This window comes from Hyperoodon ampullatus (genome assembly GCF_949752795.1).
Source record: "Hyperoodon ampullatus genome assembly, chromosome: 2".
NCBI lineage: Eukaryota > Metazoa > Chordata > Mammalia > Artiodactyla > Ziphiidae > Hyperoodon > Hyperoodon ampullatus.
This window is the reverse complement of record NC_136915.1, coordinates 129,796,769-129,808,453: the sequence shown is the minus strand read 5'-3', so window position 1 is coordinate 129,808,453 and position 11,685 is coordinate 129,796,769. Positions and strand designations below refer to the sequence as shown.

At 37.4% G+C, this 11,685-nt stretch overlaps 1 pseudogene across 1 annotated transcript in view; it reads left to right on the top strand.

Moving 5' to 3' along the window:
• The first annotated feature begins 2,956 nt into the window (after positions 1-2,956).
• The window catches only part of LOC307065446 (centrosomal protein of 78 kDa-like), a 50,566-nt pseudogene continuing 41,837 nt past the window's right edge, over positions 2,957-11,685 (top strand). Inside the window, exon 1 of the transcript in view lies at positions 2,957-3,043. The product of the transcript in view is annotated as a centrosomal protein of 78 kDa-like (transcript). The remainder of the gene's footprint in view (positions 3,044-11,685) is intronic.

Below are 11,685 nucleotides of genomic sequence, written 5' to 3'. Positions count from 1 at the left end.
CAGCTCTCAAAGCATGTGCGTTTGAAGAAGAAAAAAAGAACTGAAAAGTATAAAACCAGAAGTTATTCTGTGGAAAATTATTTCAATCATCAGGCATGTGAAAGATAAGTCAAAGATTCAGTTTTCTTCAATGCTTAGTCAAAACAGAAATTTCCTTCTGTCAAGAATATACTCCAGGGCTTCCCTGGTGGTGCAGTGGTTGAGAGTCTGCCTGCCAATGCAGGGGACACGGGTTCGTGCCCCAGTCCGGGAAGATCCCAAATGCCGCATAGCGGCTAGGCCTGTGAGCCATGGCCACTGAGCCTGCATGTCCGGAGCCTGTGCCCCACAACGGGGAGAGGCCACAACAGTGAGAGGCCAGCATACCGCAAAAAAAAAACAAAAACAACCCAATATACTCCAGGGGCTTCCCTGATGGCACAGTGGTTAGGAAGCCACCTGCCAATGCAGGGGACACGGGTTTGAGCCCTGGTCCGGGAAGATCCCACATGCCGTGGAGCAAATAAGACCGTGTGCCACGACTATGGAACCTTCGCTCTAGAGCCCGTGAGCCACAACTACTGAGCCTGCGAGCCACAACTACTGAAGCTTGTGTGCCTAGAGCCTGTGCTTTGCAACAAGAGAAGCCACCACAATAAGAAGCCTGCACACCGCAACAAAGAGTATCCCCCAGTCGCTGCAACTAGAGAAAGCCTGTGCACAGCAACGAAGACACAACACAGTCAAAAATAAATAAATAAGTAAGTAAAAGAATATACCCCATCAATAATGTGTGTAATGGAATGGTGTGAATGAGTATTTTATCAGAATTCCTGTAATGCACAAACCTATAGCAGTACTGAAATCAGTAATGCATTTAAAATAGTAAATATTTATGAGGAAGTAATCCATAGAGGTTTTCTCAAAGTTAACAATGAACATTAATGCGACATTATCAATAATAAATTGTGACGCTGAAATAAACTTTTCTAAACTATTAATAACTAAAAGCAAACTCTAATCAACCATGTGAAAAGAAATCTATGTCTATAAACTACAAAGTTTATTTCTTAAAATTTTATTTCTAAAACACATAAACTGTCATATGAGGAGGCAGTTAAAGAATATATAGCTACAAGAGTGGGGAAAATGTTTTATACAGACACATCTGGCAGTAGTTAATTTTCAAATGTCATTTTTCTAGATTTTGTGACACCTATAGTATTGATATTTGAAAGCATTTAAAAAATTGTAATTTGAAGATTCGCTACTTCCAGGTAGAGTAAAATATTTTGAAGTAAAACAACATTTCCACTGAGAAAAATTTTAAAAGCCAAATAAAATAGTCAGCATTCAATCAAAAAGTTCTAGACATACCAAGAGATAGAATCATATGACTAAAATTCTAAGAAAAGAACAGATAATACAAAAATATTTATATGAGATATTGTGTATAATTATCAGGAAAAGTCTTTATCAAGAAAAGACTTTAAAATCATCAGAATTAATATTATATTTTACTTATTTGTATATTTTATTTATATATAGATATTTATATATTTATATAAAGAACTTAAAGATAAAGCTCTAGTTAAGGCAGTGACAAAAGCAGTAGCAGTGGCAGTGAAAAGAAATGGTTATATTCAAGGATATTTTGTCAGTAAAAGTCCAAGATCAAATGTCTGACTGCATACATGGGATGGATAGACGGAGTGGGAAAGATCAAAGTTAACTATAGAGGTTCTAGTGAAGATGGGGTTGCCATCACCCAACCCAAGGGGTTGCGATCATCCCCAAGGTCTAGGAGACTCAAAGGGAAGGTCATGGTCGAGGAAAAGTTAATTGCTGGGAAAATAAGACTCCCAGTCTCTCCATCTCCTTACACTAGTTTTTTTTTAAACATCTTTATTGGAGTATAATTGCTTTACAATGGTGTGTTAGTTTCCACTTTATAACAAAGTAAATCAGTTATACATATACATATGTCCCCATATCTCTTCCCTCTTGCATCTCCCTCCCTCCCACCCTCCCTATCTCACCCCTCTAGGTGGTCACAAAGCACAGAGCTGATCTTCCTGTGCTATGCGGCTGCTTCCCACTAGCTATCTATTCCTTATAGCAGTTTTGTTTTTCTGCTCATATACGTAGCAGCATTTCATTCAAGGGGAAAGTCATTGATCTGACTGGTCAAATTAAACACCATAGTTCAAGGCACATTTACAGTGGTTAGTTCCTCCACAATTTAGAAAGTAACGTTCACAATTTCCCTCTTCCTACACCGCGGAACACATTGGCCATTCCTCCAAAGTTTCCACTCCATAGAGTGGACCAGAGATGACGTTAGCCCAGAACTGAGAGCTTGGCATGAGATGGTGTCAGCCCCACCTAGAGCTCTGGCATAAGTTATGACCCAACCCAGCTCTACAGAGAGTTCTGCATGGAATCTTGTCTCAGCCATAATAATGTGATTCTGTTTTTCATTTGGTTTTCTTCTTTGCTTAACTTTCCCTGGCCACTCTGACAAACAAAATTTCAGGAAATCCTGGGCCACTCACTAACTTTATTCCATCTAATGTTATCCAGATTCCCAAGAAAATTACTAACAATAAAGGGGGAAATTTGGAACATGGTGAGTTTTAGGTGCCTGAAATATACAGGTAACTGAATCCAGTTAAGTAGCAAATTATTTGGATCTCAAATATGCCAGTAGAAGACCAGACTAAGCTCAATTTAATGTACTCTTACTGGAGACACATGTAAATTCTGGGTCAGTTTTGAAAATGTTAAAAGCACATAGCTGAGATTAAAAGAAAGAAAGGAACACCTGCATGTTTCAGAAAGTAACACAGAAATTAAATCCAGAGAAATAAGAGCAGACTGATGTGTATGGGTTCCATTCCTTAGTATAGGCCTTACGTAAATAGGGCCTGGAGCTAGAAATCTAACATTACCTTGAGGCCAGGAATTTAGACTCAGGATGGAACAATATGGAGAAGTTAGTACAGATATCCTACAGAACTTTCATGAGGAACTGCTTAGTCCATTAAGAGGGCCAAGGGAGGTGGTGAGGAAGATTGATATCTCTTGAAAACCTTCAGGTACAGAAAACATCAACACCTCTGAAAAGTAGGCCTGTCCTTCCCAGAGTTGTGATGGCCAGGTTGTCACTAACCTGTAAGGCCCTGTATGAATCAGAAACTGCAAGGAGAGTAATTCAAAGAAAACCAGATGCAGGATGGGTGTGGCAATAAATCCTAGGACCCTATCAGAAACAAAATTAAAAACACACTAGAGGGAAATTTTAACAAACCAGGGCAGAGAGTATCCTAACCAGAATAAAATAATAATTCTGAGGAAGTTACTTTACTTATTTAAGTAAGATTCAATGCATTGCCATGGCCAGGCCCTTTTGAAGAATTCTAAAACATATACAAACAATTCATTTACATCTTATATATCCCACCATCCAGAGCAAAATTCACTTAAGAACTGTACTGGTGGAAATTGGGCAGTACTAAGGAGAAAATACAATGTGTTTACCATCAAAAAACATGAAGGTAAGAAAGATAATGTCTAATTTTTTAATTATCCTGTGGTTTCTTTAAATCTTTTGGAAACCCAAACTAGAGAAACCTAGGAGGAAATGAAGATTTAAATATTTAGAGATTTATCAACTCATCTATAAAAGCTTTATTAATCTCTTCTTTTAATAACATTCCTGAGAGGTATAAATGTGTCCAGTGATAGGGTTGAATAAGCCTGAGAGAATTTCAATTGTTTACTATTCTTGGTCAGCTCTTAAGACCTTTCAGGAGCATTTTGATTTTCATGGCCTCATCCAACAAAAGCAGGATATTTTACAAAAAGTCCTGGTCCACTTTTCGGCTTGCTTTTGTGTTTATGTTTTTGGTTTTTTCACATCGGGCGGTACTTAGGCTACCTATTGCATACTCCCTCATTCATGCATGCATTCATTCAAACAATATTGACTGAATTGAGACATTTAATTAACACTCAATAAATGATGTTTAGATGAATGAATGCACTTTCTATCAAAGTAAGTGTAAGTACTGAGAAAAATTACAGAATGTATGATCCCAGCCCCACAAAAGCTTATAACTGTGTTGAGGATATAACATATGCTGATGAAATAACTAATATATCATATTGGACAGTGTCTAAGTTCAAAAATGAGTTTTTATAAATAATCAGAGCCTAAGGAGCACAAAGAAGGGACAGTTCATTATGGGTTGAATCTATCAATAAATGTACATTTCAGATGAGATTTGAGATTGACCTCAAAGAAGAGGACTTAGATATATGAACAGAGAACAAAAAAGGCATAGTGATAGCATGTGCATAGATAGTGTGGCCAATATTTATGTTCTTCATTAAAGACAGTCAGAGATAACCCAAATGTAACTGTTTCCATGGGTCCATTCTCAGTATCCAAAGAAAACGGCAAATCCTATCTTAGTAAAACTAATGAAAAACACAGTCTTTAACAAAGAGATTGTGAAGGAAAGGGGGAGAGAAAGGCTTGCATCCCACACCACGCAACAAAACTTATTGAATTCTTTGTTTAATTGTCTCCCTCTGAAAATTTCCTCTCCCTCTCTCTGTACGTGTCTCTTCTCCCACATCTGGCCACACTCTACCAGCCATCTTTCCAGATCTTTCCAGAACTCTCCATCCTAGTTTCATTAGGCCACAATTTGAACATCTCACAGGTCTCCAGGATGCATCCCCATCACTTATTCCACAAAGACAAACAAAGGACACTTCTCAGGATCACGTTTCTTTGGAGGAAGAGGTCATGAGGAGTGATTATAAATAATAAAAGGTGGAGAGCAGTGACTTAAAATACCATTTTTCACCTTAGAATGTGAATACAGGGAACTTTGGGAAACTAGAAAATCTAGAAAGGATTCACTGATAATTATTTATGTTCAATGAATAAAATAAAATGTAATGATACGGCTAAACTCTGACAGATTCACTTTTTCAAAAGTTGCTTTCACACACCTTCACTATTGGGATGTTTGATAAACACACCTTTCCTTCTTTACTTTCTTCTTTCTTTGCAGATACTGGCACCAAACTTTCAAACAATAAGAACCTTCCCATAAGTCCCTTGCCAGGCAAGATTAAGGTATAACAATCCAAACAAAGTTTTGAAGAAGATAACTGCTTGAAAGCACAGGAAAAGAGCTGGGTTTCTCTTATTCAACAGTCACATAATGAGTAATGTGCGAATTGGTTTAAAAAGTCTCTCTGCATGAGGGGCTAAGGTTAAGATTAGAACTTCTGAGGCCAGAAGAGCAAAATGACTACAACAATCCACATATTTTCAAGAGCTGCCCTTTGGATGTGAGGGATTGATTTTTCCCACTATTTTTTCAGCAACCCAACTGGTGTCTTTATTAAACGACATAAGAGAATACAGTGTGGCCAAGAAGGCTTAGATTTCCTTAGCCCCAAGTCAGATATTCTCCAGTGACTGTCCACTCAAATGAAAAAGAGAGATTTACAAGAGGAAAAGGGATACCACTGAGTGTACTTTAATTTTACCTGAATTATTTGTTTTGTTTTCAATTCTCCGCTGAAGTGCCTCCATTAATATATTTTTAAGAACATTTCCTTAAGTTGAAGTATTCATTCAGTATATTCATTTACTATAATTTAGAAAAGCCAAATGATTTAGGCAAATTCATTTCTATATTGCCACAGCAGTGTACTGTGAACTAAATGACACCTGGCAGTTCTTTACTCAGATACTAACTCAATTAGAAGGCAGAACAAGGATACCTACCCATTCAGGGAAGGAAAGGTCACTTAGCCTCTGTAGCTCTCTTAGGTCTCTTATCATCACAGTAACAAATTGAAGACTAAAAACCATATGATCATCTCAATAGATGAAGAAAAAGCTTTTGAAAAAAATTCAATATCCATTCATGGTAAAAACTCTCCAGAAAGTGGGCATAGAGGGAACATACCTCAACATAATAAAGGCCATATACGACAAGCTCATAGCTAACATACTCAATGGTGAAAAGCTGAAAGCATTTCCCCTAAGGTCACGAACAAGACAAGGATGCCCACTCTCACCACTTTTATTGAAGGTACTTTTGGAAGTCCTAGCCACAGCAATCAGACAAGAAAAGTCAATAAATAAAAGGACTCCAAAATGGAAAGGAAAAAGTAAAACTGTCACTGTTTGCAGATGGCATGATACATAGAAAATCTGAAAGACACCATCAAAAAATTATTAGAGCTCAAAAATGAACTTGGTAAATTTGCAGGATACAAAATTTATATATAGAAATCTACTGTATTTCTATACACTAACAGTGAACTATCAGAAAGAGAAATTAAGGAAACAATCCCATTTACAATCGCGTAAAAAAGAATAAAATACAGAAGAATAAATCTGCCTAAGGAGGTAAAAGACCTGCACCCAGGGAACTATATGACACTGATACAAGAAATTAAAGATGACACAAACAGCTGGAAAGATATACCATGGTCACGGATTGGAAGAATTAATATAATTAAAGTGACCATCATACACAAGGTAATCGACGGATTCAATGCAGTCTGTATCAACATATCAAGGGCATTTTCCACAGACCTAGAACAAATAATTTTAAAGTCTGTATGGAAACACAAAAGATCCTGAATAGTTAAAACAGTCTTGAGAAAGAAGAACACAACTGGAGGAATCATGCTCCCTGGCTTCAGACTGTGCTACAAACCTACAGTAATCAAAACAGTATGGTACTGGCACAAAAACATCCATCACTGGAACAGAATAGAGAGCCCAGAAAGAAACCCATGCACTTATGGTCAATGAATCTATGACAAAGGAGGCAAGAATATACAGTGAAGAAATGTCTGGGCTTCCTTAGGGATGGTTTCATCAATTAATTTGTTTTCTTAAATGGACCATACTTTTCCATGTCTTTGTATACCTTGTGACTTTTTTGGTTGAAAATTTGTCTTTCAAATATTATAATGTGGTACCTATGGAAATCAGATTCTCCCACTTTCCCAGGGTTTCCTGGGCTTTTGATTGTTGGAGGCTGTAGTAGTCTGTTTGTTTAGGGACCTTTCCAAACTATTTTTGCAATGACTGTTTTCCTTATCGTATGTACGCACTGAAGTCTCTGTTCCTTTAGTTCATGTTTAGCTAATGTTTTGACAGAGATTTCCTTGAATTCCTGCACCTAAAACAAACAAAAATAAATACACACAAGCACATCCATATGCACACTCAAAACCACACACCTCTGCCCATTGTGCAGATTGCTGGATCACTCCTTCAACATTTAGCTGACCTGCATTGAGTTCAGGGCTCAGCCCATGGTAAAAGCTTAGAGACTCCTCTGGTGTGTTCAGAACATGCATCTTATCTCGAGTATGCATGTGGCATTCCTAAGTTCTCTGGACACATGTGTACTTTTTGTAGGTTCTAATTTTCCAAAGAATCTCCCCCAACTTTGGCTCCTGCATCTTATGTGGTCTATTGTATTTCAATGCACAGTCTTCTGCCCCAGCCATCTGTGCTTTGTTAGTTCACCTTGCACTTTTTTTGAGCAATGACCGCTGCTTTTCCAGACTGTGTTCCAAGTTAGCTAAGACAGAGATAAGCATCTTGTGTCAGTCCTTCAAGTAGCTCCCAGAACAGATAGGTTAGAACAGATACACATAATAATCTGAGAGTACGGTCTCTTCTGCTCCCTCCTGAAGCAGGATTGAGGGTCCCATACTAGGAATGGCCTGCTGCTACTTTAAGACTATCACTGCATTAAGACTCCACCACTTTAACACCATCACTACACTAACAGTGGATGGGGCAAGGGCAAGTAAAAATGCCACAAAGCTTTCCTGCCATTTTCAAATTGCCTCTTCCCTGGTTCAGTATGTGTTTGGTTGCTATAAATCTTTGGCTGATTTCAGGACTAAGAGAAACTCAAAGAACCCCACAGCAAAAAACAGTATAATCAAACTCTCAGAAGCCAAACGACACAGAAAGAATCTTTTCTCCCAAAGGAGAAAGAAAAAAGAAATTTGTTACAAAGCAGGGATCCTCAAAAAGATTAGAGCTAATTTCCTATATGAAACCACGGAAGCAAGAGGCCAGACATATTTAAAGTGCTGAAAGAAAAAAAATTGTCCACCAAGAATTCTATATTTGGCCAAACTGGTTTCAAAACTTAGGGAGAAATTAATGCACTCCCAGGTGAACAAAGGCTGAGGGCATTTATTTTACAACTTCCTACCACTGCCCTATGAGAAATGCTAAATTGAACCTTCAGGTTGAAATGAAAGGACACTAGACAGCATCTCAAAGCTGTAGAAAGAAATAGAAATCTCCAGTAAAGATAAATACATGGGCAAATACTAAAGCCAGTATTGTGTTATTGGCTTGTAGCTCTACTTTTTATTTCTTACATGATTGAAAAAACAAATGTATAAAATAATCATAAATCCATGTTATTGGGCTCACAAAGTATAAAGGTGTAATTTGTGACAATAATAATGTAAAGAGGAGGAACGGAACTGTAGAGGAACAGAGTTTCTGTGTGCTACTGAAGTTGGTTTCAATTGAAATTATATTGTTTTAACTTTAGAATGGTAAATGTCATCTTCTTGATAACCACAAAGAAAATATCAATAGACTATATGCAAAAAGAAATGAAAAGGGAATCAAGAGTTCACCACAAGAAAATCGGCTAAGCACAGAAGTCAGTAATGAAGTAAATGAGGGGCAAAAAATGCATAAGACATACAGAAAACAAGCAGGAAATAGACAGAATTAAGTTCTTCCTCATCAGTAATTTTTGAAAAAGTAAGTGGATTAAGCTCTCCAATAAAAAGATAAACATTGGCAGAATGGACTTTAAAAACAACCATAATCCAAGTATATGCTGTCTGCAAAAAACTCACTTGATTTCAAAAGACACAAGTTGCTTGAACGTTAAAGCATAGAATAAAATATCCCATGCAAATAGTAACAAAAAAGAAGGAAAGAGAGACAGAAAAAGAAAGGAAGGAAGGAAGGAAGGAAGGAAGATAGATCTGGGATGGCTATGTTACTATCACACAAAATAAACTTTAAATCAAAAACTATCACAAGAGGAAAAGGAGGCCACTATATGTTGATAACAAGTTCAATCTATCAAGAAGATAGAACAACTATAAACATATATGTACCAAACAACCCCCAAATATGTGAAGCAAACATTGACAGAATTAAAGGAAGAAATAGATAGTTCTAAAATAATAGTTGGAGATCAATACCTTGCTTTCAATAATGGAAAACACATCTAGACAGTCAGTAGGGAGGTAGGGGGACTGAATAACACATTTAGCCAACTAAACCTAACAGCCGTATATAGATCATTCCTCTCAACAACAACAGAATACACATTTTTCTCAAGTACACATGGAACACTCTCCGGGAAACACCATATGTTAGGCCACAATACAAGTACCAATACATTTTTAAGAAATTGAAATCATACAAAGTATCTTCTTTAGCCACAGTGAAATGAAGGTAGAAATCAATAACAGAACCATTGATAGCCATTTCCCATCATGCCTGCCACACATGATATAAAGCAATGAAGGGAAAAACATAATTTACCATTTAGAAAAGTGGGAAAGAGGACATACCATTGACACAGAGTGTGTGCTGTTTCCCGTTGTCAGGGATAGAAATAAATTAGCATCATTTATTCATTAGTGTGTTAATTTCTTGGTCAATCATTGGGCAGCCAGTGTTTCTGCCTGATGGGAAGATTTCCTATACTCAGTGTTGAGTGGAGCCAACCTTGAAAGGGACATTTTAAAGGATTATACGGTGATGGGCTTCGCAGTACCCTTCCTCCTATGCCAGTATTTAGGCTGGGGTATTTCCATGGAGTGTGTACAGTCGTAGGCCCCAGTTCACCAGAATTTAGTTTGACTAGTTCTGTTAATACATTCCCTCAGTACTTTGTCTTTTGTATCCTTTTGCATTTACTTCATTCTTTATTATCACTGCGAAACAACTTTGTTTCCTGTTCAGATGCCAAAAAGTGGATATCAATACCTCCTGAGTTTTACACATCACAGATCAGTTTTGGATATCAGGGACAGAGACAACAGCTATTTCCAAGGACTTTGAGACATACTTTGAACATGTGATTAACATGTTGAGTGTTGAAATGTGTGTCGAGCTCATTATACGTGCTCTAAAAGGTTTCAAACTGCAAATATTTAAAAATTTCTATCTTTGAATAGTTTTCCTGTGCTGTCCCTTTGTGTCAGACTGTTAATGTGCAGTCTGGCACCTTCAAATAATGTGGCTTTGTAACCAATTATTTACATGTTGTTTTATCCACAGAGAATCTTTTTTTTAAATAAATTTATTTATTTTTTGGCCGTGTTGGGTCTTTGTTGCTGCACACAGGCTGTCTCTGGTTGGGGCGAGTGGGGGCTACTCTTCGTTGCGGTGTGCGGGCTCCTCATTGCTGTGGCTTCTCTTGTTGCGGAGCATGGGCTCTAGGCGCTGGGGCTTCAGTAGTTGTGGCACGCGGGCTTCAGTAGTTGTGGCTCATGGGCCCTAGAGCACAGGCTCAGTAGTTGTGGCACACGGGCTTATTTGCTCCGCGGCATGTGGGATCTTCCCGGACCAGGGCTCGAACCCATGTCCCCTGCACTGGCAGGCGGATTCCCAACCACTGTGCCACCAGGGAAGTCCCCACACAGAGAATCTTAAGGTCAAAACATACAACTCGATTAACTACACTTCCTCCTGTTCACATTTCCCTCATCTTTTCTTCATCTTCTGTCTATGTTTCCTTGGCCCTGTTTATATTAAGTGCTTTTGCCATTATATTTGATTGTTTGTATTCCGGTGAGTTACCACAATGCTTTATGAGACACGCTAGGATATAAATGCATTTCAGTAATATATATATATATATATATATATATATATATATATATATATATACACACACACACACACATATATATGTAGTTTGCTTGAGTGCAGTGTTTTTTGTTTTCTGCACTGAATTCATTAGCATGGGTCGGTATAATATTTAGCATAGGTCGATATGTAATTTGTAAACTAATAAAGTCTTAAAAGTGAGGAAATAAGTCTTTCAAATTTAATTATTTATTTTAAAGAGCAGAATAGCATACATAAACAGGTGCCTAATGAAAACTTGTATTCTAATTTGGAACTCTCATGAACACCTATTCTTTTGTTCTTCTAATGGTATGATCATAGGCCATTTGATTATTTTTATTTTTATGGCTTTAACTTTAGAATAATGAAATATTCGTAAATTTTAAAAAGTATTTTTCTTTATTTGATGGGGGTGGGATACTGGAGAAATGAAAGGTCAAACACCTATTGAGGAATCCATACTTGTCTATATAGTGTGTACTTTTATTTCAATAACTGATTTAAAATTCCTAAAAGGATGCTATAATAAGTTATTATGCCATTTTACAGACTGAATTAAGTGAATTTCAGGGAGGTATGAAACTTGCCTAAGGCTATCCAGCTGCCAAGTGGTAGAAGTGAGAATTAAATCCAGGTATACCTATCGCCAAAGTTTCTGCTCATCTCTTTACATCATCCACTTTGAATAGCCAATGCTTTTCTGCTTACAAATATGACTGAGGTTTCCAGACAGTCAACATTGC